Raw genomic sequence first — 5,313 nt, 5'->3', positions numbered from 1 at the left:
GGTAAATATGCAGCCCACCAAGATGGAAATTACTCCAACTAACACCACACGACCCACGACTAATGGTGGGTTAACTCGCAAGTTGTGGTTTATTCGATTTAAATAATTAATTTAGTTTTTTTTAAAACAAAAAGTTCGGTTTTATTTGCAAAACCAAAATTATATATTTTATAAAATATTATATATATATATATAATATAATTAATTTATATTATTAATGGTTATTTTTATTTTTACTAATATTAAATTTAATAAAAGAGAGTTACGGGATAAGAAATTCAAGCACCCCAACCCAAACTTTGGCCCATTACTCGTTAGGTTTAGTAAAATGGGACCCTCACCTGACACTCATTCACTCCCTGGGTCTCCCCTATGCGGCGCACTCAAGTAGTCATCTCCCTCACTCTCCAAAGTCCGCACTCAACTCTCTCTTCTCCACTGTCTTCATCCCTTTAGCTCAAGGAGACGACTTCTCCATCTCTGTTTCTTCTTCCTGTTCGTGCCTTGGACAACACAACTCAGCAAGGTATGTCTGTTCGTGTAGCTTTTAATTTATTGTTCGTGTATCCCTGTTTGTTTGTGTCCCTCTTCTCTATTCATTTTATTCTGATCTCTACTCTTCTGGTTCAGATGTTTGCTCATGGTGAAACTGTTTAAGGAAGCTGAAGGACAACCGAAATAAGTAACCGAACTGAACCATTAAACTTCAGTTTGGTTTCAGTTCAGTTTATCGCATACTTCGGTCCGGTCCGGTATAAATTATTGCTATTTTTTGGTCTATCTGTTTCCTCAAAATATGAGCGAACCGAACCGTTGAAATCGATGCCCACTCATTCTAAACGGTGTAGTAAAAACTAATTAGACTTCTGGTTACTTTAGAGCTTGCAAAAGGTTTTTTAAAAAATTTAGAAGTTAAAACCAAACAAGTGCTAGTTACGATAATATAGAGCATTAAAGTTGAAGGAAACATGGCAGGGAAAGTGTACTAGAGGGAAATAGAAAGAAAAGATGAAACTGCCTCGGGAAATAATTTACAGGTGAGAAGATATTTTAGTCTTTTGATCCTAACATCCCTTCATTCCATTTTCTTTTTCTCCTTCCTTCAAACCAAACACAAAGTGCACACGTTGGAATAGCAAGGGAATATAGAACACCACACATGTTGGAACATGGAGCCGGCTAAAGAAAAGTTAAAATTGAAATAGCAAAGGAGTAAGTAATAAAGAAAAGAAAGAATGATAAATAAAAATTTCATAAAAAAATTAATATCAAATTAAGATCTCTTTATTATTAAAGTTTAAAATTTATTATTGTTTTTCTCGTCTTTCAATACTAGAATTTTTTTAAAAAAATTTCTCATAAAGTTCTCAGTACTTGTTCTCTCTAAAGAAAAACTCCACAATTAAACCCTTGTACCTTCCTTAGCTAATATTTATTATACATTGTTTGGGCTTAAAGTTGAAGTGCCAGCACAAAAGCAAGAAGGAGGAGTCAAACAAATGAATAATAAATTGACATAAAAGTGAGGAAGATGTCTCTATGCAACTCGTCGCAGTGTGGCCAGTGTGTGTCTTAGCAAATGGCCTTAATTTCCAGATTTTTTCCTTGCGCTTTTAATAATTTTTAGAAAAGCCCTTTTTTCCCTCCCCCCCAACTTGTATTTGGATTATTATGCCCTTGAGAATCATGTTTTTTTAAATTTAAGTGTCTTAAATTAATATTATGATTTTAATGTTTAAATTTTCTTTGATTTCAGTCTTGACATCAAGTATTTTACTATGTTTTCTTTTAAATTATTATGGTAGGAAAATTTTTGAGAAGTTGAACTCTTTTATTACCATGTAAGAAAAAATCTTTTCTACAATGGAATGCTTTCATTAAATGTTGATCTTTATCTATCATAGTAAACTCTTTTTTATCATGGTAATTAAAATTTTGAAATGGTAATTTTTATTCTTTTTATCATGGTAAGTCTTTATTTATTAGGGTAATTATTTAAAAATATACCTTACTTCTAATTACTATGGTAGACACTTTTTTACTATAGTAAATTTTTAAGTTTTGTAATAAAGTGTACCTTCATATAAATAAATATAGTGTAAAAGCTTAGGATGTTTTAGTCACAACTTAAAATTTAGGGCGTGATAGTTGCAATACTTGATCTATTTCAACCTTAGTTTCAATTATTTTGAAGATAGCAATATTCTTAAATTCTTTTGCTCTCTAAGCAACTTAAGGCACTTTGATCTCCAAGGCCATACTTTATAGAATGGAAGTATTCCAAGTTTATTCAGAAATCTCTCGAGATTGTAGCATCTTGATCTCTCAAAAAATTATGCTAGAGGAGAAATATCTTATCAACTTAGGAATATATCACAATTGCAACATCTTGATTTCTCATCCAATCAACTTATAAGGGTGATACCTTACCAACTTGGAAGTCTCTCACAATTATAGCATCTTGATCTCTTTATGGAATATTCTTGCTGGAGAAATACCTTATCAATTTGGCATCCTTTCAAACTTGCAAAAGCTTTTTTTGAGATATAGTGGTTCTCTCAAAATTGACCAAAAGAATGGCGGTGAAGGTAAGTGGTTCTTTAGTCTCACAAGTTTGACCCATCTTATGTTAGCAAACATAACCAATCTCAAATATTCTTACAATTGGCTAAAAATGATTGGAGAGTGATCAAGCTTGAAAGAATTGAAGCTATCTGACAATGATCTTTTATATTAGAATATCCTTTCATTATCCTCTTTAAAATTCAATTCCTCTTATCTTCATGTGATTGATCTATTTGACAATAACTTCACGTCATCCTCAATATGCTTAAACCTTATTGAGCTGAGTCTTAGGTCCAACATATTTGAGGGTCCCATACCACATGAATTTGTTAGCGTTATGGATTCTCTTGAGAATCTAGACCTTTCTTTTAATCATCATAGGGGTAGGCTTAAATCCTTGAGGAATATCTGTACTTATGCTCATTATCCCTAGCCTTTAACCTTTTGAGTGATGACTTTGTGACAATTCTTCAAACTCTTTTCGGATTTGCTAGATATTCTTTAAAAGAGTTAAACCTAAGGGGCAATCAAATTGGTGGCACACTAGTTATCCTTTCCACATTCACATTTTGAGATATTTGACATTTTAGAGAATTTGCTAAATGGGTCAATACCTAAATATCTTTAATTTTCCTCATCATTGGAGACTTCGAATATTCATTCCAACTTGATATTTCCAATGATGGAATTTTAGCTCCTATTCTAGAGTGGTTTTGGGCATTGTTGACACGAAAACTAAGTTACTTAAATATTTCATACAATAACTTTATTGATACAATACTAAATGTTCCCATAAGATTTTTTGCTAGCCCATATATATCTGTGGCCTCAAATCATTTTGAAGGTGAAGTTCCAATATTTTTACATAATGCATCTACCTTTTTTGCTTCAAACAATAATATTTTGATGTTCATCACTTTTTCATGTTCAACTAGGCAAACTAACATGGAGATATTAGATCTTTCTAACAATTAACTATTTTGACAGCTTCTTGATTATTGAAGTCATTTCAAATCATTAGAGGTTTTTGTACTCAAGTAATAACAATTTGTCTAGAGATCTTCTTGCTTCTATTGGTTCCCTTAAAGGTCTCCAATAGAACTCCTTGTTGCTCTCTTGACATTTCTCCACCTCTTGGAAAGGTTTGGAACAAACCTTTAAGAAAAATATACTTTTAATAGGCATTGATTTTTCAAGCAATCAATTAACATGAGGAATTCCAACTGAATTAGAAAATTTAGTTCAAATGGTATTTCTAAACTTATCAAGAAATCAATTTGGTGAAGAAATTCCTTCAAATATTGGACGACTAATATCTTTAAATTTTTTTGATTTATCAAGAAATCATTCCTCTTGTCCAATTCCTCTAAGCCTTGCTCAAATTGATCGTTTTTCAATGTTGGATTTGTTATATAACAACCTTGCTAGAAAAATTCCAATAGGCACAATTGCAAAGTTTCGATAGCTCAAGATATGAAGGAAATCTTGACCTTTGTGAAAAATCGTTTGAGAAAATGTCTCAAGGAGGAGAAATGTCAAGGGCAACTTGAATTCAAAGAAGATGGGCATGAATCTCTCTCCAAGGAGTTCTAGTGAAGCATGCCATTGGGATTTATTACAGGATTCTAAAAGATTTTTGGCTCTATACTTTTTAATTGCTCTTGGAGACATGCTTACATTAGATTTTTAAATAATTTGACAGGCACTATGGTTGTTGTAACCATGATAAATATGACTAAGTGCAACTGATAGCTCAAAGGTTACTTGGTATTCAATCATATATGCCTCTTTTCTTAATTTCCTATATCAAGGTTATCTATATTGTTTAAAAAAAATATAACTATTATTTCCCCCCTTTCATTTTGCAGGAGAGACTAGGGTGAAAACCTCCAAGTTTAGAATGGATTGGGATGCATACTATGCTGGATATATTGTTCTTTTCTGGGCTATTTGCTGTTAGAGTCGTCAATTAGGGCCGAGCTCGTAGGGCCGGCCCTTTTAGGCCCGAAAAAATTGAGGACCGGGCTTCTATTTTACCTTTAAAAAAGTAAATCGGGCCTAGGCCCTTTTATTATTTTTTTAAAAATTATAATATAAAAAAAGATTAAATATATAACTCAAAGAAATGAACATATTAAATACATTCATCCATACCTCATTTATTTATTAAGATTTAGTTGATAATATAAGCTAAGTTTAATTTTTATTGGTATTCACTTTGATATTGCTATTTGATATTAGACCTAAATGTTTTAGTTTTCTTTATTGTTGTGGTGTAAATTGATTTAAATTTATTTTCTTAAACTTAATTTTATAAATAATAACTTTTTTATGATTATAAATGTATTTTTTATAATTTTTAATTGAAAAAATAATTTTAAAAAAATAGGGCCGAGGCCTCGAGAGTTAGGGTCAGGTCTTATAAAATGAAACCTTGACATACAATCGGGTTTATTAGAGTCAGCCCGCTTAGGCTCTAGCTCTTTAAGGACCGACTTTTTAGGGTCGGATTGATTTTAATTGACAGCTCTAATAATATTGTAACTATTATTTTTGTGTTTTGTTTTGTCGTTTTGAGTGCATTTCGAGGAAGCAACTTTTTTGCTTCTCTCTCTACACACACATATATATGTGCGCTGGCGTGTAAGATTCTCTTATTATTATTATTATTTTTTAAGACAGACAAACTTCTGGAACATCCCCAATTGCAGATTCATTCAAGATATTGCATAACCCCAAAAAATTTAG

The 5,313-nt window shown here is 31.7% G+C and overlaps 1 long non-coding RNA gene across 1 annotated transcript; it reads left to right on the top strand.

Annotated features, from left to right (window-relative positions):
* Positions 1-388: 388 nt before the first annotated feature.
* On the top strand, positions 389-4,610 carry LOC129317200 (uncharacterized). The gene is made up of 4 exons (XR_008594967.1): positions 389-526; positions 631-752; positions 4,268-4,332; positions 4,434-4,610. It is a non-coding gene; the product is annotated as an uncharacterized LOC129317200 (long non-coding RNA).
* The last annotated feature ends 703 nt before the right edge of the window (positions 4,611-5,313 follow it).

This window comes from Prosopis cineraria, unplaced genomic scaffold, assembly GCF_029017545.1.
Source record: "Prosopis cineraria cultivar Desert tree isolate PC_DT_omini unplaced genomic scaffold, ASM2901754v1 PC8, whole genome shotgun sequence".
In the NCBI taxonomy this organism is placed as follows: Eukaryota; Viridiplantae; Streptophyta; class Magnoliopsida; order Fabales; family Fabaceae; genus Prosopis; species Prosopis cineraria.
This window is presented reverse-complemented; position numbering and strand designations above follow the sequence as displayed.